The sequence below is a fragment of the Ambystoma mexicanum genome, chromosome 10, assembly GCF_040938575.1.
Source record: "Ambystoma mexicanum isolate Mex_15411 chromosome 10, UKY_AmexF1_1, whole genome shotgun sequence".
NCBI lineage: Eukaryota > Metazoa > Chordata > Amphibia > Caudata > Ambystomatidae > Ambystoma > Ambystoma mexicanum.
Window position 1 is genome coordinate 1,684,759,042 of NC_090932.1, and position 22,767 is coordinate 1,684,781,808.

The 22,767-nt window shown below is 47.4% G+C and overlaps 1 protein-coding gene across 1 annotated transcript in view; it reads left to right on the forward strand.

The window, feature by feature from the left end:
* The window catches only part of TMEM132B (transmembrane protein 132B), a 2,267,570-nt gene that overhangs the window by 1,574,266 nt on the left and 670,537 nt on the right, over nucleotides 1-22,767 (forward strand). The gene's annotated exons all lie outside the window — the stretch shown is intronic.

A 22,767-nucleotide genomic window follows, 5' to 3' on the forward strand; every position in this document is an offset into this window, starting at 1 on the left:
CTTCTACGTGAGGTGAACCCATCTCTGGAACACACTTGGACTGCCATCAGCGAGAACTGACACCTTTTTTTAAAATCTGAAAATGTTCCTTGTGTAACAGCTACTGATGTGTTATTGGAGACCAGCACCAGCCTGGTCCCCAATGATTTCCTACAACTCTACACTGCTCCACCCCATGGAATCCGGAATATGTGGAAAGCGGCCCACGCACAGGCTGCTGTCATACATGCAATGCCTTGTCTGTTTCTAAGATGTGCAGTTTCCTCTGTCCGCAATAGACATGTCGGCATGAAACTGACCGAAGTAATCAATAGGACACACATGTCCACCTGTAGGCTTGCTCCCATGCCGCTGAAGTCCTGATGCACGCGCGGCCACTATGCTGAGCTTTGTCACATTTAAATGAAGCCATGATCAGGACCTGGAATTCAATCCATTCTGCTTCCTCTGGTGTCTCTGCATTGCCAACTAATCAGGCTACGCTTTTAATTAAACAGCTGTCATTCGCATCCTAATTCTGCTGGAACCTGATGTTCTATTAAATTTTAATGCACTCAGGGCAGGATAAGGAATACATTCCTTCAGAGTACAAAGAGCTAGTGTTAACCAAATGGAGTTGTAATTAAGCAGAGGTGTAGTCGGGTATCAAGTATCACTGCGTATGGCGCGTTGCCAGAGATACCAAGCGCGTGACGTTGGAGATACCACACGGAACACGAGAATCCCGAGAGGCGGGCAGCTCTGACGATGTCTCCACTCAATGGTACATGGAGGCTCTGCTCGGAGAAGGTCGGAGAAAGAGCTCACCGCATGGTGATCAACGGATAAGTTGACCAATCAGAAGGCTGGAAAATCAAACGATCGGGTGGACTTCTGGCTCCACCATTTGCTCGATCTTCACCCTTCCCTAAGTAGCTGAGTATGGTCAGCCATGTCCCTTTGGAGCTCTGTTTCCATGAACCCTCATCTCTTCTGGTCCATTGTCTCTTTAGGCTTCTTGAGGCCTTGTATAACTGGCCCATTTGCAAAGCACACGTTCACCCTCTGGAATTTGAGAATGAAATAACATATGTTTGTTTATAATCTGCCCTTCCCTCCTTTTAAGAAAATTAAGCATGTAAAAATCCCAAACTGATTAAATGTGTACATTAAGACAGTCGTTTTCTGCTGATTGGATTCTTTAAAAAAAGAGGCTGACGCATGGCTCGTGTTTCGCACTCCGGCCCTTCTTTAGGCATAGCATGATATAGTAAGCTCATGTTACTTGTAGCTTCTTTTCTAAGCAACCGGTATGTGGCCATCATAGTAGGCCGACCCATGGCTCGTGTTTCGCACTCAGGCCCTTCTTTAGACATAGCATGAGATAGTAAGCTCATGTTACTTGTAAATTCTTCTCTAAGCAACTGGTATGTGGCCATCGTAGTAGGCCGACCCATGGCTCGTGTTTCGCACTCCGGCTCTTATTTAGTTAGGCATAGCATGAGATAGTAAGCTCATGTTACTAGTAGCTTCTTCTCTAAGCAACCGGTATGTGGCCATCGTAGTAGACCACACATGGCTCGTGTTTCGCAGTACGGCCCTTCTTTAGGCATATCATGATATAGTAAGCTCATGTTACTGGTAGCTTCTTCTCTAAGCAACTGGTATGTGGCCATCGTAGTAGGCTCACCCATGGCTCGTGTTTCGCAGTACGGCCCTTCTTTAGACATATCATGATATAGTAAACTCATGTTACTTGTAGCTTCATCTCTAAGCAACCGGTATGTGGCCAATTTAGTAGGCCAAAATGAGGGACTTTTATTCTTGCGTCTCATTCCCTCTGTTCTGCATGTTGTGGTGCCTGAACTCTGAGAAGCATGCTGAACGACATGTTCTGGTTGCACGTTCAAGCCTGAATTTGGGTTGTGTTTTGTTATACGGACGAGCATTGAACCCTCTTGGAAGCCACGGAGTAATGGTCATTCCCACCAGAGCGGGCACTCCCCGCCCTACACTATGCGAGAAGAAGCGGTACTCTTCCCTCCCCGCCGAGACGGCTTATCTGATGCAGCTTTGTATATTTGTCGTCTCTTCCAAGCTCATACGAATAAGGAGCTGCAGTACGGGATACACAGGGATATATTGAGTTCGGGGCAGTAAGGAATGTGTTCTTCCCAATTAGAAGTTTTATCATAACAAATGTATCTGGGTCGCCCTGACTCTCTCTGGAACCACCTGGGAACAACCAAACCATCCTTCTCTAGTTTCTGCACTTAGAAGGCAAGGACCAAAACCAAGATAGGGAGTTCTGCTGCTTCTCTCTCCAACCCCCAATCCATAGAACTATGTGGACTGGGTTGATGGGGGCTGCATTTAGAGGTTATAACAAAAGAAAACAAAGTAAGTGCAAAAAGAACGACTTACCTAGGAACACGAAACCAAGCGTAGACAGTGTGCGTATCGACCTCTGGAGTCAGTTGCGAGACGTGCTTCCTACCGTGTCTCTGTTATTTGTATCCTGGGTCTGTTAGCCGCTCTGACATGTTAGTGTGTACCTGATGTTGCACGTAGTGCACGTTACGTCGGCCATTTTGGAATGGGCTGGAACGAGGATGGTGGAGGTGGGATTTAGCCAGTACGCACCGCACGTCCATCTAGGTTGCCAAATGCGACCCATAAGAGATGAGTCTGAGGAAGGGGTGGGAAATATGTAACATTTTACAATTCTCGTTCTGGTTTAGCCTTCACTGATCAGAATCCTTGCTCTGGGTCTTCGAGGATCAAAGAACAACACTTTCCACCATCTGATTCCTCCCTCATCCTCTTGGTTTTATCATTGCCCCAGCAATGGGCTTTTGGAGTAGAAGAAGAAACATGTGTAACATGCAAATCTTCTTTAGTATTCTTGACTCTGTAAATGCTGATGTATTCGTTTTGGAGTGCTAGAAAAACAACTCCCTGTCACCTTGGACTTGTCAGAAGCACTGTGTTAGGCTATTGAGTGCTAAAACCACAACTCCCACCATGCATGTCATATTTTGGAATTGTCAGCACAACAGCTCTAGCCCGGGAGTGTTAGAAAAACGTAACTCCCAAAAGATAATTCTTCTTCGTCTCTGTTTTCCACATGTTTTTGTCTCACGTTCCTCCTCTTTTACTCTTTCACAGTGTGTTTACTCCTCTCAGGCTTCATGCAGCTCTCCATCCTTTACGTATGTGTTATGGAATTGCTCTGTCACTGCTTCTCTCCTTTGCTCTCAGCTGTTTGCAGTCTTTCTCACTGTGAGCTTGGTCATAAGCACAACCTTGCCTCTACTTTTCAGAGGCTGAAGAATTCCATGGACTGGCCATTCTCATACATCTGGTTTCCATCATCGCTTTCATCCATGGGCTGGGTTCTTGGTGTCTTATGTGAGAAACCTCAGGGATCCTTGGATCCTCTACGCAGGTGGCCAGGCAAAGGTGATCACTTTTGGATCATGACCCAGGGGGCAGAGAGGTGAGGGAGGATCATCTGGGTGGAGTGTCCTTGAGGATCGGGAGTGGGACGACCTCAGGTAAAACCTGGTTCCCTGCATTGCCTAGTGATGTACACGCTAACGCTCCCCTGACTTTTATGACTTTATTTTAAATCAGTTCCGCTCAATTCACCATACTGAGAGTATTGAACACCATACACTATCACCACTTTGGCAATGGAACGAAGAAGACGCCTGCAGTGTGGTTTGAAGGTCAGGCATTGCGAGAACACACCTGCAACCAGTTAGAGGGTTGCATGTTTATGAAAGGAGGAGGAAAAAGCAACACAGAGAGCAGCAGCAGGGAGGCCTGTGTAGGCAGCAGGGGACCATGTTGGAAGAGAGACGAGCTGCTGGGGGGAACTACTGTGAGAAGGTCCATGGTACACAGCACACCGAGACCCTGGGGACTGCAAGGAGAGGTGGTCTGCGACAGACTGTCGTAGGAGCAGGAGCTCCATGGAGCTGACTGGCAGTGGATAAGGGAGCCAGGTGGAAAGGTTTTCTCCTTCTCTTTCAGTCATAGGCTTGTTCCCCGTTGGTGTGAATCCGGCCCACGGCAGAAGCTGGGCCACTGGCAGCAGAGGCTGCAGTTTGTGTGTTTGTTTGTGTTGCAAAGACAGCTACTAAAGAGGCCAGTGAGTTTCAATGAAATAAGAAAGGCGGTGCTTGAAGCGCGAATGAATGAACATTTCCATTGGGCTGAAATACTTTGTATCTAGTAGCGCAGTGGTCACATGCATCAGAAGAGCATGTTTTCTAAGGTCTCTGGTCCTAGACTTTTCCCATAGTTTAACGATAAAGCAGAAGAAATACTTTGTGTCGGAGTGGTCACGTATCTTAAGGCAGAATGGTTTAGAAAGTGCCTGACTATTGGGAAGTTCTTTTAATGTGAAAGGCATACATATTCTAATGCAGGGTGAATGAAAACAAGTTTGTAAGCCACACCAATGACCATAGAACACCACATTGAATATGAACATTACAATTAACAGAAAACAACCTATGTTGAACTTAGCAGTGAATGCAATTGTGCAATCATTAAAAACCATAGCATGCCAAATTTCTGAAGCAACTGATGTGACGAATCAACTTCCGGGTCACTAGAGGTCCACGGGTGAATATCGGTTTCTAAACCATCAATCAGCCCCTCACCCCTAGTACACCAAAAGGGGTCCGAACAGATTGGAAACACAAGCAAAATGTGAACCTTTAAGTACAATTCTATTAACGCAGACGGAACGGCAGGCTTATCTCCGCAAGGTCGTGGATCGTTGGTTAGTTGCAAAACAGCAAAAGTAAAATTAATATCCAATGATAAAAGGGACTGTCCAGTCAAGGATGTATACAAATATCTGCTTTATTATCACAACAGGCAGTTGTAGCACATTAAAAAAATAAATACAACCCACCCTTCAAAGGAATGCAGATGACAGATCATTTCAAAGAAGATAAAAGGAAGCACTCTGGATACTGACACGAGGGTAGACGGTGAAGTAATTAATCACAATAGTTCAAGGATATTTGGTTTCAACACAAAGGGAGCAATGGGGCCTTTGGTGAAGGACCAGGGGGACAGAACCACAATGTACCTTGTATTTGTAGATGTTCTCGGTGCTCGACAGGGTCGAGCCGGTTTCAGGGCGCTTTGTAGTTTCTGCGGCAGAGCTGAAGACGGGACAAAGCTGCAGGTATCTGTGACTGCTTAAGCTGTCGAACCCCTTCGTCTTCCCGTCCCTCCACACTCTCCTCACCTGAGTCTTCAGAGTGACCTGAGTTTCGTAGATTCCGCCGGCTCAGGTAGTCCCATTCTTTTTTAGGTAGCACTTGCCTGTCTCGGTGAGACGCCACAGTGACTGCTGAATAGACAGCCGTCCTGTGGCCCCTTTTCCGGGAACAGGCCGGAAAAAAGGGAAAAAACCCACACGTGGGAAAAACCCTTAGGAGACTTCTGGCAATGAAGTAGGTGAAGATCCAATTTGTAGCAGAAGGACTGGAAGCAGAGACGACATCCACAGGGTTGAACACAGGAAGTAAGTCCAATGCGACACAACTCGTGGTGAGAAGGGAGCAAATGAACAACCGGCCCAAGGGAAACACAGGCGCGGTAGGAAAAAGAGGGAACCTACAGGTGAGAATACAACAGAAAGAAGAAAAGGAAAAACTGGAGAACCGCGAGTGAAAAGAGCGGCAAAGAGGAGAAAAACGCCCACCGCCGGAGCAGCGAGACTAGGAGGAGGAAGCGAGGAAGTGCCGAGAGGTCGGCGAGGAAGAGACTGGAAGAGGTAAGGCCGCCGCCGGTAAAAAGAACCGGCCGACAGAGAAGGAGAGGAATTTCGTTCCCAAGGATAAGGAACGAGCAGGCAGAAATAACCTGCCGCACGCCGAGGCGAGCAGAGGGCACAGCTGGGAGAGCGCAAGAACCAGAGCCGCTGGAACGAGGACCAGCAAAGGGTTGAAACGCAGCGACTGCCGGGATTGAGGGACAGATAACTTCCGGCAGTGCTGCGATAGGCCAATGAATCGAGACCAGACACAAAGAAGGGACTAAACCGCCCTACCTGCCGGGTTGCAGCCTCCAACGTGGAAGGAGCCGCCACCCTCAGTAGCGATTGCGGATGACAGTATCAGGCGGCAGCAGTACGGTTAGCAAGGCTGAACAACGGCTGCAGGTTGACCTACACAGTGGCTCGGGGTCAGGGATCGTTGTCTCAGTGCTGGTTGGCGAGTCTGAAGCACCGGTCGAGGTGTCTCAGATGATGTGAGCAACAGAGACGTAACAACAAAGCACAAGGGGCTCGAATGGCTCGAAATTGTCCTTTAAGGTGGAAATTGGTAGATGCTTGTCGAGGCACTCCCCCAAGCTTCTTCACTGGGCTCGTCTCGTCCTTTAAGGTGGACGGCCCAAAGCTGAGGAGAGTGTTGCAGGCAGCTGCCTTGTCCTTGGTTTGGTTGAGAGACCTTCTGGCCCTTCCCATCTAGGAAGCTTGGTGCAGAGCCTAGCAGGGCACGCCGTGTGCTGGCTGCATAACAGTTCTGGAGCTGCTTGATGGTCCTCTGGATTCACTATCTCCCTATGTTCTCTGGGAGATGTTTAGGAGAGAGAGGGATCTTGATTCCCTTTTGGAGGGCTTGACCTTCCCTCACTGGCAGGAGATGTAAGGCAGGCTGTACCTTCACCCAGGGTCCAATGCTGAGTTCTTCTTGCTAGTCCTTGCAAAGTCAACAGATGATCTGACAAAAGAGGGGCTCCAGCCCTCGTTTAAAGCCAAATGGGTCACATCGATTGGTGTAGGCTAAGCCTACCTTCATGACCCAGTCCTGGGACCCCACCAACAATCCCCTGTATGCATGAGGCCATAACCAGAGTGCTTTGTAACAGAAAAGGTAAAGGGATGGAACCATGTAATACTAAGTCCCACTCATATTCCTGTCTATTGTGGATCAGAGGGGCTCTCTAGTTAATGGAGCTCTCTGTGGCTCCTGATTAAAAAGGCATGTCTTGCTTGAAGCTGGTGTGAAAACAGACTGTCTGTTTTGTGACAGTCTAGAGGGCGTCTCACACGATAGTCCCTGGGGATCTCTCTCTCAGATGGCAAGGGCACGGCCATCGCCTTTGGATCCAGACCCTGGGGGTGGATCATTGCAGGTGGATCTCCTGTGTGAGGGGTCCTCGGGTGTGGGGGTGAGGCAGCCAATGCTGAGATGCAGTATTCCCCCCCTTTTCTGTTCATCTACCCCATCCTATTTTATACGGGTTTCTGAAGTCTCAACTCCCCCACCTTTTTTTGCAAACACTGGTCCGAGGAAGAGGATGACTGAGAGCAACCAGACTAACCCTCTCACATCGTACCTGAAAATGTCTTGTTTAACGGGTCAGGCAAAGTCAGGCACTTTGCTCTAAGTGCATACACCTGATACCGGGTTAGATCTCCTCACATGACTAAAATGCTGAATCTGAACACACACTATGAGCAAGGTGGAACAGGAGCATGAGCAGGGCTTCCGGGACAAGGGCCCGCCTACTGGAGCAGAGCAATGGACCAAGGGACAAGAGCAGTGGGCCAAAAACCCCAAGGGTTCCCTGCTGCAGGTCATTGCCTCTGACAGACCGCGAAAGACACGCGTAGAAGGCCAGATCCCATAAATGAAGATTGCGTTGTTTTCCATGGTTGCCAGCGACCCGGCCGCTGGTAACAAGCCCACACACATTCGAAAGTCTTCTTCGAAAGCACAGTAAACTTGGGAACGGGAGCCCCCTTGAAGGTTTGTGTTTAACTGTGACATGAGAGGTCCAAGCCCGGCAGAGGGGGAGGAACTTTGTGAACTGTGTGCTGTAAGGTCTGAGGCCGGCAGAGGGGGACCTTTGTAAATTCTGTACTGTAAGGTTTGAGCCCAGCAGAGGGGGTCTTTGTGAAATTTACATTGGAAACACAATTTTGGAAAGTCATGAACATGACTTTAACGTGGAAGGCCAGACGGGCCTCAATCCACTGTTTGGAAATACTTAGAGTGTCAGAAGCCAAGCCAGAGTGTGTCATCCTGCTACAGGGAGAGCCTTACTGCGTGAGGTGTAACGTGAGGAGGAGAGCTGCTTCAAATACCGTTATTCTTTTATTAACACATATTTCTCCTTTTACACTTTTTGTACAAGGGATAAGGCAGGTATTAGGTTTTGTTAGCGTAGGCCTTTTTGATTTGACTGATGCTACTAGGACTGTTTTGTTTATCATTTGATGGTTGAGACTATTCCCATTTAGGCCAAAGGGCAAAGTTGGAAGTTCTCTAATCCCAACATTTTCAATACAGGTTAAAAAAATGGTCTCCATTTTGTCAGTGTCATACTTGTGATACCATGCCTTCCCTGCAGTATCCTGCAAACCACATTATTGTACCTTCTGAATGGGGTCCCCCTGAGGGGGTGACTACTGTAAACACATTGGCCCTCATTACGACCCTGGCGGAAAGTAACTGACCTGACCGCCATAGCGTAAATAGCGTTTCCGCCATTGCACGATGGAGTAAAGTGCGGCTAATTCTGACCCATCGGGCACGAGCATTACGCCATGGCGGAAGTGCAAAGTCCGCGATGGCGGAAATGTCCCCAAAACGGCCCTCACCGCCATCGTACGGCGCCCTAGGTGCAATTCGGCCACCCATCATAGCGGTCACCGTAATGAGCGCTAATCGCATAATACGGTGACCGTAAATATACGGAAACGGAAGTAAAAACATGGGTCCGGAATGGGAAACAGCACGCCGTACACCTATAAAATCAGAATCCCAACACAACCATCAAAAATCCGACCCTGAGACACATCCCAACCCGTTAGCCACCCTAGTTAAAACAATCAAAATGGGAAAAGTTGCTAAAAAAGCGTCACCGTAATGAGCGCTAATCGCAAAATACGGTGACCGTAAATATACGGAAACGGAAGTAAAAACATGGGTCCGGAATGGGAAACAGCACGCCGTACACCTATAAAATCAGAATCCCAACACAACCATCAAAAATCCGACCCTGAGACACATCCCAACCCGTTAGCCACCCTAGTTAAAACAATCAAAATGGGAAAAGTTGCTAAAAAAGCGTGCGACCGCAAGCGGCAGGTCCACTTCTCCCATGAGGAACTCACCGTGCTCACAGAGACCCTCCAGGAGAATGCTGCCGTCGTCTTCTCGACGCAAATGACCAGGACGGCACTTGCGAACAAGAAGGCCATATGGGCCCTGGTGGCACCGCGGGTAAGTGCGGTGGGGACCGCACCCCGCACACCAAAGCAATGCAGAAAGCGATGGGGCGACTTGCGGATACGCGTACGGAGCATACTATCAGCCAACCGTAACATTGCCACAGCTACCGGGGGAGGATCGGAATCACCCATCAAGTTGACCCCCTGGGAAGAAATCTGTGCCTCCACCATTGGAATGGAGAGTATAGAGGGAGTCGGAGGGATGGAGAAAGGAGTGCAGACATCCGTAGAATCAGGTAGGTGGGCCAAATAAAACAATGCTAAATCCACAATGTCCAATCATGTGAAGTACCATGTGTCCACATAGTGCAACAGAAACACATGTCCAGGAGAACGGCCACATACATTGGCCTGATAGCGCACTTTAAAAATCACATCAAATACATTAACAATCAAAAATCCTAAAAACACCCTCTACACGTGCAGCATGCACACCCTAACTGCAGGCTGCAAAACAACTGCATCCTCAATCCACACAAAAATGAAACCACCCCCAAGGCCCTGACCCAAATCACCCTTAGGTACCACCCCAATGCATGTGAAACATTGCCATTCCAATTTCCACAGACCCATAAATAACGCTCGCCCTCCTTTACTCCACCACAGGGTCCGATTCAAACGACGAGCTGCAGGACACCCCTACCAGCACACCTGCAAAGAGGGCCAAGACCAACGGCCAAAGACCCTCCACCTCAGCTGCACGGATCAAGACACGGCAGCAGCACAAATCAAGTGGCAGCACACAGGAGGGGACTTCAACAGGCACCCCAGCAGCCAGCATGCCCACACCAGCAGCACCACAGGTCCCCCCAATGGATGCCACAGAAGGCACTGCTTCTGATGGCAGCAGCACCATAGGTGACACTGCATTAATGCCAGCATGCTCCGACACAGACAACGGTGCTGTCGATGTAGGACCCATCCATGACCTGTCTCAATCCCCCTGTTTGTATCATCCCGTACACCATGAGGATACCACGCAGGGGCACCCACAAGACGACGACTGGCCATCCCCCACAAGCCCTGTGGCAAGGCAACATGAGGTGATCAGCCCCTCTGTGACACCACCGCAAATGGGCATGGCCCAGCAGAGGCAACAGTCCCTCGACCAGGTGATCGTGCAACAGCAGCAACTGGCCACGCTCCTCAAGGAGCATGCTGATGAATGTGGGGCTTCTAAGGCAGCCATAGAAACATCTACTGAGACACTTAGGGCACAAATGGAGCGAAGTACAGAGACACTAAGGGTACAAATGGAGAGAAGCACCGAGAGCCTGAGGGGGGAACTGCATGCGACGTCCAAAGACGTATGTGGTGAACTTGCCGCTGTGCGCCGTGTGCTCACTGAGCTCTCACAAACCCTTAGGGACATGCATGGACGTGAGCAGGCCGAGACATCATCTGTTGCAAGTTCCGTCCAGGGCAGCCCCCAACGTAGATCTGGGAGGAACCTGCGCTCCACAGGCAGGGGTGCCCCTGATACCCGGAGAGGGGGCTTGCAATAGCGTCTGCCCACGGACAATGAGCATCTTTGGACACTGGTGTTCGGGGGGGAGGTAGGAGGGTGGAGGGGGGGTGTTGGGCTTACTTGGGTGGCGGGTCGATGGGGTGTGTAATATAATTTCACAAATGCTATAAACATCACATAATCATCCAATGAGATGTGTGGACATTGATATTTGTGTACGAGGCCTTTATAGGCGTACAGTCCACATTGTGCATGTACCAGACACACACAGTGCCACAAGTCCCGTGTCCATGCATCAGCCACCAGGCGTGAGTGCTAGAAGCATGAATCTATGATATTCTGACGAATTTCACGGGCCTCCTGTGCCTCGCGGACTCCTTGAGGTGCTGCCACATCCCCACCCTCATCATGACCATCTTCAGGTGCTTGCAGTTCTGCGTCAGGGGGCATGGGCACATTTCTACGTACGCACATGTTGTGTAGCATGACACATGCCATGACTATCCTTGCAACCTTCTCATGGCGGTACAGGAGTGCCCCGCCAGACCTGCTGAGGCAGCGGAAACGAGCCTTCAGTAGGCCGAATGCCTGTTCTATGACTACACGGGTACTTGAGTGGGCATGGTTGTAGTCCTCCTCATGCTGGTTCTGTGGGTTCCGGAGTGGTGTAAGGAGCCATCTCTTCAGTGGATACCCGGCATCACCTGTATGTGGACAATAAAGGATGTTTGTGGAATGACATTGCTACGTACGCATCCCCCCCCCTTCCTGCCAGGTCATTGCCGCATCACATACCCCACATTATCATGCATGGAATGAGACTCACCGAGTAGCCAGGATCTGTTCCCTGCGTGTCGCTCCATGTAGCGTGGTATTGTAGAGTTAGACCATAGAATCATGGGTTGATCCAGGAAATCGGGCACAACAATGTGTAAAGATCCTGTTGGAGTCACACACCATTTGTACATTAAGAGAATGATATTGTTTCCGGTTGCGGTACTGGACCTCCATGGCATGTGGGACAACCAATTCCACATGGGTGCAGTCGATGGCACCAATGCAACCCGGTATGCCGGCAAGTGCATGGAATCCCACTTTTGTGTTTGTAATCTCCTGCTCCGAGCGTGGTAAAGAGATGTAGTCGTCTGCGTGCTTCAGGAGGGCATCGAGCACTTGCAATAGTGTCCGTGAGAACAGTGGCTGTGAAATGCCATGCAACTGTCCGACTGTGTGCTGGTAGGTGCATGTGGCCAGGAAGTGGAGTACAGACACCACCTTCAGTAGGGGTGGGATGGCGGTTGGGCTATCTATCATGCTGACAAGGTCAGCGTGTGTCATGTCCACAATGGCGATTATGGTGTCCCGGTCCAAACGGTAGAGGGTGTGGATCTGCTCAGCAGTGAGGTTGAACGGATGAGCTCGGAGGCGTGGGATTGCGGGCTGCCTGCGTGGTGGTAGTGGCTGTGCTGGTGGGCCTTGCTGGCCCTGCCGTGCCCTCCTCCTCCTCCTGCGTCTCCTCTGTGCGGCCGGTTGTTGTAGTAGTTGTTGTTCGTCTTCTTCTTGAAGTTGGAGTTCTTGCAGTGCTATCAGGTCCCCCAGGGCCAACATCGCTAGTCCTGCCGGTAGCATTTTGGAGTGGGTGTGGTTGTGGGAGGGGGTTGGGTGTGCAATTTATGTGTTTTCAGGCTGTGTAGCCTCCACCTGTGGTGATTCATTCCACCTGTGCCAGCTGCAATCCCCTTTGGGCGAGCACTGTACCGAGGTTCACCGACGGGCGGGGCGTCCCATTTGTGAGTGAAGCCAGTTGCCATTTTCACACACTGCCGCACTACATGGATGATTTTGTGATTTCAAGCGGTCACAGATGCCTTTTCGACGTGATGTTGCAAATGAGGAATTCGAAGGACAGCGCTTTCGGTTTTCAGCTAGCGGCGAGGAGACGCCCACAGGTCTGACTGCAAATATAACGTTCTATTGTTTAATGTCCTTGGGACAGGGGCCATGGCGAGAATGCAATGATTGATATGAATAGTATGGGGTGCGCAATAGCGTAGTGGACGATTAGGCAGGACGTTCCCAAATACATGTTACTCCGCAACACTATTATTCCGGCCTGGAGCACAGTGGATTTTGCAGACTGCATTACGCACAGACTCAATGGAGATTTCAAATGTTATGTGAGTAATTAATCAGGCGTTTTGATACCGGGATGAGGGAATGATGTATGGATGCATGGACAGATGATTCAATTGAGAGTTTGCCATGTACATGGCTTTTTGGAATCTATCCCCTTCCCCTGCGCTATGTGATGCAGAGCTGCCATAGTGGGACCATCGTCTATCTGCCCTTGTTGAACCCTCCCTGTCTCGACGCGCCTTCCAACACTTGTGTCTATGCACGTTACTAATCCAATCTCATGGATTCTGTTTTAACAGACGCATGCACACAAACACTCGTTTGTAATAGTGTTTTCACCTCGATTTATATTGTTGTGATTGGCAAGTGATTTTTGGGTGGAAATAATCCATTTGAGTGGGCTAGCATGCATATGGCTGTAGATTTAGTGTGATCATTGAAGTGAGTAATACTAATGAAGTTCTGATGCCCATACTATTCTTTTTCATTTCATTTGGGTGACAGGTATCTCCTCCCCTTTTGCCGCTGCCATCTGTATGCCACTCCTGCAGATGGCTTTTACTCCCGACACCTGCTGCTTCGAGTTAATCAGTGGAGCACCATTACGATCTTATGGGACGATCGCCAATGGGCCACATGCCCTTACGCAGTACTAGTGGCTAGGAGCAACATATCAACCTTTCAGCTGGACTAGTGCCTACCTAATGGGACGGCCCTGCGGTTCTAGGTGCTTCCATGTTGCCTTTTTGAACGTGAATGTAGCCCCTGTGTACCATGAAGGAACAGGGCGTCACACAAGGAGTAGCTGGTCATTTATTGCGGATGCAGCCCACAGTAATGAAAAATATTTTGGGGTTTATGACCTAATAGCTGTATGGGCTCAGTGAATTTGATGTGCATTAAATTTTATTCTGACGTTACCCGTGTAGCGTTATTCTTTGCAAGTAATGTAGCATATTCCTATTTGTGGAGCGATGTATTGTGAGTAGATCTGCATTGGGTTCCGGCTTCTGAGTATGGTTGCGTGGTACTGTACTGGCCGCGTTTGCCTACGAAGCCCAGTGAGGTCAGGGATAGGGGCTGCCATTGTGACTGTTTTAATGATGTCATGCTCAGGGGCGGGGGATTAGCTTTTGTGTAACAGATGCCGGTCAGCCAGGTGGATTGGTGGAATGATGTGATTATCAGAAAATGGCTGGTCACAGGTGCCTGTGTTTGCGTGCGTTTCTTGGAGGGAGACTGAGATCATGTCCATTGGGATAGCTTCTGTATTCGTGCCATCTGTGCCCTGCAGCTCCCATTGGCCCCTCTTGAGATGAGCCTGGCTGCTCAGTCACTCTGCCAACTTGTGTGGTACATGCTTATGCTGATGGTTGGTTTGTTTACTGGCAAGAGTACAGGGCTGGTGCAGTCTCCCTCAGGATACTGCTTTGAATGTTGCCTTACACTGGTGTCATGCGATGGGGGCCTGTTGTTGTTTTGTCTCATATTTCAGTTCATATTGCTGTACTTGAACCTTCACATGCCTGTGCTGCATCAGTACGGCAATGGTGACATGCCAAATATGGATGGCCACTCACAAGGCACTTGGAGCCCCTACATTCATTTGTTCGTTGGCATGCATGGGTGACTTGTACATTTAACTGGTTGCATTGTGTAACTTCATTGCACCTACGAGGAGTTGTGCAATGTGGGCAGGGAGTGGTGTACAGGCACTCAGTAGGGCCATTTACGGTTGGTTCACGATGCCGTAATTCTCACCATGGCGGAATGGTACTTTCCGCCATGCTTGATGGCGTTAAGTAAATGTCCGCTGGGGTCGGAATTCGCGTACCGTTGCGCCATGGTGGTAATTACGGTTTTGCATGGCGCGCGTGCGCGTACTTGGTGCAGTTAGCGTTGGCGTTCACTACGGTGTCGCTAATGGCATCGTACTTTACGGTGACGGGTCATGATCGCACCGAGCGGTATTCGATGGCGGTATTACATTTCCGTTATCGTTTTTCGATTTCCGCCAGGGTCGTAATGAGGGCCATAGTCCCATACATGACATGTCACTGCCCTTGATACTGAGAGACGGGAGCTGGCTTCAGGTTGACACAGTGCATATCAAAGTTTGTTGGGGTTTCCTGTCTCCTTTGTTAACCCAGAGTACACAGGTTTATGTGTATCTCGTGCAGCAAGCATAGGAAAATATGTGTGGGTTAGCCCTACACATTTTCCAGAGGTTGATCTGCCATCATTCAATTTCATATAAAAATAAAATAAAAACCCAGACGAAAACACACACCGTGCGGATGGCTGAATTCCTCAAAACAGAACTTTTAAGTTAAATTAAACCACTGGACGTTAACTCCATTAATCAGATGTAATCTTGTTGTTACCCTATGATATGAACAAAGGAAGCAAACCTTCATGGGCCAAAGAGAAGAGCCAGAGGGCTTTCTTCTATGTGTGTTGAACGGTGAGAAAATACAAGTCCTGTGGAAGGGAACCCTGAGACTTCAGGAACTACCTTTGTTGTCTTTGAGGATGGAACCTCGGCTTTCTTTTGTGCTTTGGGGAAGCTTGGGACTTGGGGAAGGGAACCATGAGGCATGTTTCAAAACCATATAATCTGGAACTTTGAGACTTTTTGTGGCACTGTTTTATACTCGGGGAAGGGAGCTGAAAGCCAGCTGCGAGCTGGAAGAAGCTCAGAACGTTTTATTGAACGCTGTTTCTTTTGACATTTGACCTCCCTACACATTGGTTCACTACAGTTGTGAGGGCACGCATTAGGCTTTGGACACAGACAGACTTTTCAGTTGAACTCTTTGTCTCAGACTTTAGTTTTGTTCAGGTAGGGACATCCCCCTTAGCATAGCGCAAGTTAGGCTTCCATTCTGACATTTAGCTTATTAAATATTCTATTGTTTAACTTGATATCTCGTGTCTGTGTCCTAGTTCATGACGCCTTCACACTTATCAGTCATTTATTCTTGGCATCTGTGTTGTGGGTTGACCACTCTGCCATTCCCTGCCCATTCTCTCCTGCACAGCTCTCTGCTGACCCATCCTCAGGACACCCCCAGCATCTCATCTCTGGACATCTTCTGTAGCCTGGTCCCTGGATCCACTGTAGCGTCACGTGTGCGTAGACCTTAAACAAATCTTACTAATCGGACATTAAAACTAGCTAACACATCCCAGCTGCTCTATGCGGCCTCTTCTACTCGCATAGACTTTAACAAATAAGTTCTTAAACATGCAAATATAAGCTTGAGAAACTTTTTGAAGACCTTTTCTCAAACATTCTGTTAAACACAATCTATAACAGCGCTGAAACATTCAAAAACTAAAGGTCGAACGGGGTTGGTTTTAAAAGCAAATTGAATCTATCCTGTAAGGAGAGGGACTACCCCTCCCCACTCCTTGTCGCCGCCTGTCGTGGCCGTTCATCCTCTCTTTTCCAAAGTCCAGCCCCCACCAGAAAATAAATCAGGAGATGGCGATGGCAATTCGGTGGTGGTTCGTGTTGGCTCATTTCCAGACTGAGTAAAAAGGTAGGATTCTCTGTCCCGGGTCATAGGTCACCTTATGACTGGAGGGGCCGCCTTCCCACTCCCCAGTGGTTATTCTCAGTGAGTCACCCCAATGAAACATGTTTATTCTTGGCAACCCACAGATTTTCAATGAAAATAGAATAAAAATATCAAAAGGAATGAAATAATTAAAGGTCACGATAAAAGTCAATTTAAATAGGGAAACAATGGCGTACAAAGGAGCAGCGTCCTGATTACATCTGGGAGCCCTGGGCGGAAATAACGAGCAGAAACAAATATATACGCCTGTTATGCTCCATACGGTCCCATGCAGCCATCAATGGGGGGATTCAGGACCCCAAGGCGATCCGGTCACGACTCGAGTTCTTAATCTCAAATTAATCGATGAAAATGTCCACAACAAAGACATCCGTTTCTCACTGTATGCAAAACGAGGTGGGGAACCACAGAACACTCGACACACACGGATTGGGTGTAAAGCAGAAGCAGTTGCATAAACACCTCTGGCAGCTGGAGCTAAACGTCCTGTAAGCGTGCCAACATGAGCGTCCAATAAGAGGGGTTCTAGAGTAAAGTACCACCTCAGTAATACACATGTCACCTTTAAAGTAGCCACCTCAGTACTATACCTCTTACCTGTAAAGTAGCCACCTCAGTACTATACCTCTCACCTGTAAAGTAGCCATCTCAGTACTATACCTGTCACCTTTAAAGTAGCCATCTCAGTACTATGCCTGTCACCTGTAAAGAAGTCACCTCAGTACTATACCTGTCACCTGTAAAGAAGTCACCTCAGTACTATACCTGTCACCTGTAAAGAAGCCACCTCAGTACTATACCTGTCACCTGTAAAGTAGCCATCTCACTACTATACCTGTCACCTGTAAAGAAGCCATCTCAGTACTATGCCTGTCACCTGTAAAGTAGCCACCTCACTACTATACCTCTCACCTGTAAAGTAGCCATCTCAGTACTATGCCTGTCACCTGTAAAGTAGCCACCTCAGTACTATACCTCTCACCTGTAAAGTAGCCATCTCACTACTATACCTGTCACCTTTAAAGTAGCCATCTCAGTACTATGCCTGTCACCTGTAAAGAAGCCATCTCAGTACTATGCCTGTCACCTGTAAAGTAGCCACCTCACTACTATACCTCTCACCTGTAAAGTAGCCATCTCAGTACTATACCTGTCACCAGTAAAGTAGCAATCTCAATACTATGCCTGTCACCTGTAAAGTAGCCACCTCAGTACTATACCTGTCACCTGTAAAGAAGTCACCTCAGTACTATACCTGGCACCTGTAAAGAAGCCACCTCAGTACTATACCTGTCACCTGTAAAGTAGCCATCTCACTACTATACCTGTCACCTGTAAAGAAGCCACCTCAGTACTATACCTGTCACCTGTAAAGAAGCCACCTCAGTACTATACCTGTCACCTGTAAAGTAGCCATCTCAGCACTATACCTGTCAGCTGTAAAGTAGCCACCTCAGTACTATACCTGTCACCTGTAAAGTAGCCATCTCAGCACTATACCTGTCACCTGTAAAGTAGCCACCTCAGTACTATACCTGTCACCTTTAAAGTAGCCATCTCACTACTATGCCTGTCACCTGTAAAGAAGCCATCTCAGTACTATGCCTGTCACCTGTAAAGTAGCCACCTCAGTACTATACATGTCACCTGTAAAATAGCCACCTCAGTACTATACCTGTCACCTGTAAAGTAGCCACCTCAGCAATATACCTGTCATCTTTAAAGTAGCCATCTCAGTACTATACCTGTCACCTTTAAAGTAACCACCTCAGTACTATACCTGTCACCTGTAAAGTAGCCACCTCAGTAATATACCTGTCAACTTTAAAGTAGCCATCTCAGTACTATACCTGTCACCTTTAAAGTAGCCACATCAGTACTATACCTGTCACCTGTAAAGTAGCCATCTCAGTACTATACCTGCTTCCTGTAAAGTAGCCATCTCAGTGATATACCTGTCACCTGTAAAGTAGCCACCTCAGTACTATACCTGTCACCTGTAAAGTAGCCACCTCAGTACTATACCTGTCACCTGTAAAGTAGCCACCTCAGTAATATACCTGTCACCTTTAAAGTAGCCATCTCAGTACTATACCTGTCACCTTTAAAGTAGACACATCAGTACTATACCTGTCACCTGTAAAGTAGCCATCTCAGTACTATACCTGCTTCCTGTAAAGTAGCAATCTCAGTGATATACCTGTCACCTGTAAAGTAGCCACCTCAGTACTATACCTGTCACCTGTAAAGTAGCCACCTCAGTACTATACCTGTCACCTGTAAAGTAGCCACCTCAGTAATATTCATGTCACCTGTAAAGTAGCCACCTCAGTAATATACCTGTCACCTTTAAAGTAGCCATCTCAGTACTATACCTGTCACCTGTAAAGTAGCCACCTCAGTAATATACCTGTCACCTTTAAAGTAGCCATCTCAGTACTATACCTGTCACCTTTATAGTAGCCACCTCAGTACTATACCTGTCACCTGTAAAGTAGCCATCTCAGTGATATACCTGTCACCTGTAAAGTAGCCACCTCAGTACTATACCTGTCACCTGTAAAGTAGCCACCTCAATACTATACCTGTCACCTGTAGCCATCTCAGTACTATACCTGTCACCTTTAAAGTAACCACCTCAGTAATATACCTGTCACCTGTAAAGTAGCCATCTCAGTACTATACCTGTCACCTGTAAAGTAGCCATCTCAGTGATATACCTGTCACCTGTAAAGTAGCCACCTCAGTAATATACCTGTCACCTTTAAAGTAGCCATCTCAGTACTATACCTGTCACCTTTAAAGTAGCCACCTCAGTACTATACCTGTCACCTGTAAAGTAGCCATCTCAGTACTATACCTGCCACCTGTAAATTAGCCATCTCAGTGATATACCTGTCACCTGTAAAGTAGCCACCTCAGTACTATACCTGTCACCTGTAAAATAGCCACCTCAGTACTATACCTGTCACCTGTAAAGTAGCCACCTCAGCAATATACCTGTCATCTTTAAAGTAGCCATCTCAGTACTATACCTGTCACCTTTAAAGTAACCACCTCAGTACTATACCTGTCACCTGTAAAGTAGCCACCTCAGTAATATACCTGTCACCTTTAATGTAGCCATCTCAGTACTATACCTGTCACCTTTAAAGTAGCCACATCAGTACTATACCTGTCACCTGTAAAGTAGCCATCTCAGTACTATACCTGCTTCCTGTAAAGTAGCCATCTCAGTGATATACCTGTCACCTGTAAAGTAGCCACCTCAGTACTATACCTGTCACCTGTAAAGTAGCCACCTCAGTACTATACCTGTCACCTGTAAAGTAGCCACCTCAGTAATATACCTGTCACCTTTAAAGTAGCCATCTCAGTACTATACCTGTCACCTTTAAAGTAGCCACATCAGTACTATACCTGTCACCTGTAAAGTAGCCATCTCAGTACTATACCTGCTTCCTGTAAAGTAGCAATCTCAGTGATATACCTGTCACCTGTAAAGTAGCCACCTCAGTACTATACCTGTCACCTGTAAAGTAGCCACCTCAGTACTATACCTGTCACCTGTAAAGTAGCCACCTCAGTAATATTCATGTCACCTGTAAAGTAGCCACCTCAGTAATATACCTGTCACCTTTAAAGTAGCCATCTCAGTACTATACCTGTCACCTGTAAAGTAGCCACCTCAGTAATATACCTGTCACCTTTAAAGTAGCCATCTCAGTACTATACCTGTCACCTTTATAGTAGCCACCTCAGTACTATACCTGTCACCTGTAAAGTAGCCATCTCAGTGATATACCTGTCACCTGTAAAGTAGCCACCTCAGTACTATACCTGTCACCTGTAAAGTAGCCACCTCAGTACTATACCTGTCACCTGTAAAGTAGCCACCTCAGTAATATCCATGTCACCTTTAAAGTAGCCATCTCAGTACTATACCTGTCACCTTTAAAGTAACTACCTCAGTAATATACCTGTCACCTGTAAAGTAGCCATCTCAGTACTATACCTGTCACCTGTAAAGTAGCCATCTCAGTGATATACCTGTCACCTGTAACGTAGCCACCTCAGTACTATACCTGTCACCTGTAAAGTAGCCACCTCAGTAATATACCTGTAACCTTTAAAGTAGCCATCTCAGTACTATACCTGTCACCTTTAAAGTAACCACCTCAGTAATATACCTGTAACCTTTAAAGTAGCCACCTCAGTACTATACCTGTCACCTGTAAAGTAGCCATCTCAGTACTATACCTGCCACCTGTAAAGTAGCCACCTCACTACTATACCTGTCACCTATAAAGTAGCCACCTCAGTAGTATTCATGTCACCTGTAAAGTAGCCACCTCAGTAATATACCTGTCACCTTTAAAGTAGCCATCTCAGTACTATACCTGTCACCTTTAAAGTAACCACCTCAGTAATATACCTGTCACCTGTAAAGTAGCCATCTCAGTACTATACCTGTCACCTTTAAAGTAGCCATCTCAGTGATATACCTGTCACCTGTAACGTAGCCACCTCAGTACTATACCTGTCACCTGTAAAGTAGCCACCTCAGTAATATACGTGTCACCTTTAAAGTAGCCATCTCAGTACTATACCTGTCACCTTTAAAATAGCCACCTCAGTACTATACCTGTCACCTGTAAAGTAGCCATATCAGTACTATACCTGCCACCTGTAAAGTAGCCATCTCAGTGATATACCTGTCACCTGTAAAGTAGCCACCTCAGTACTATACCTGTCACCTGTAAAGTAGCCATCTCGTAATATACCTGTCAACTTTAAAGTAGCCATCTAAGTACTATACCTCTCACCTTTAAAGTAGCCACCTCAGTACTATACCTGTCACCTGTGGAGTAGCCACCTCAGTACTATACCTGCCACTTGTAAAGTAGCCACCTCAGTACTATACCTGTCACATGTAAAGTAGCCATCTCAGTACTATACCTGTCACCTGTAAAGTAGCCACCTCAGTACTATACCTGTCACCTTTAAAGTAGCCATCTCAGTACTATACCTGTCACCTGTGAAGTAGCCATCTCGGTACTATACCTGTCACCTGTCAACAGTAAAGTAGCCACCTCAGTACTATACCTGTCACCTTTAAATTAGCCATCTCAGTACTATACCTGTCACGTGTAAAGTAGCCATCTCGGTACTATACCTGTCACCAGTAAAGTAGCCATCTCAGTAATATACCTGTCACCTGTAAAGTAGCCAGCTCAGTACTATACCTGTCACCTGTAAAGTAGCCCCCTCAGTAAAATACCTGCTGCCTGTAAAGTAGCCATCTCAGTAATATACCTGTAAAGTAGCCATCTCAGTATTTTACCTGTCACCTTTAAAGTAGCCATCTCAGTACTACACCTGTCACGTGTAAAGTAGCCACCTCAGTACTATACCTGTCACCTGTAAAGTCGCCTTCTCAGTACTATCCCTGTCACCTGTAAAGTAGCCATCTCAGTAATGTACCTGTCACCTGTAAAGTAGCCACCTCAGTAATATACCTGTCGCCTGTAAAGCAGCCTTCTCAGTACTATGCCTGTCACTTGTAAAGTAGCCATCTCAGTACTATAGTTGTCACCTGTAAAGTAGCCACCTCAGTAATATACCTGTCACCTGTAAAGTAGCCACCTCAGTACTATACCTGTCACCTGTCACCTGTAAAGTAGCCACCTCAGTACTATACCTGTCACCTGTGAAGCAGCCATCTCAGTACTATACCTGTCACCTGTCACCTTTAAAGTAGCCACCTCTGTACTATACCTGCCACCTTTAAAGTAGCCATGTCAGTACTATACCTGTCACCTGTAAAATAGCCATCTCGGTACTATACTTGTCACCAGTAAAGTAGCCATCTCAATAATATACCTATCACCTGTAAAGCAGCCATCTCAGTGATATACCTGTCACCTGTAAAGTAGCCACCTCCGTACTATACCTGTCACCTGTAAAGTAGCCACCCCAGTACTATACCTGTCACCTGTAAAGTAGCCAGCTCAGTAATATTCATGTCACCTGTAAAGTAGCCATCTCAGTACTATACCTGTCACCTTTAAAGTAACCACCTCAGTAATATACCTGTCACCTTTAAAGTAGCCACCTCAGTACTATACCTGTCACCTGTAAAGTAGCCATCTCAGTACTATACCTGCCACCTGTAAATTAGCCATCTCAGTGATATAACTGTCACCTGTAAAGTAGCCACCTCCGTACTATACCTGTCACCTGTAAAGTAGCCACCCCAGTACTATACCTGTAACCTGTAAAGTAGCCATCTCAGTGATATACCTGTCACCTGTAAAGTAGCCACCTCA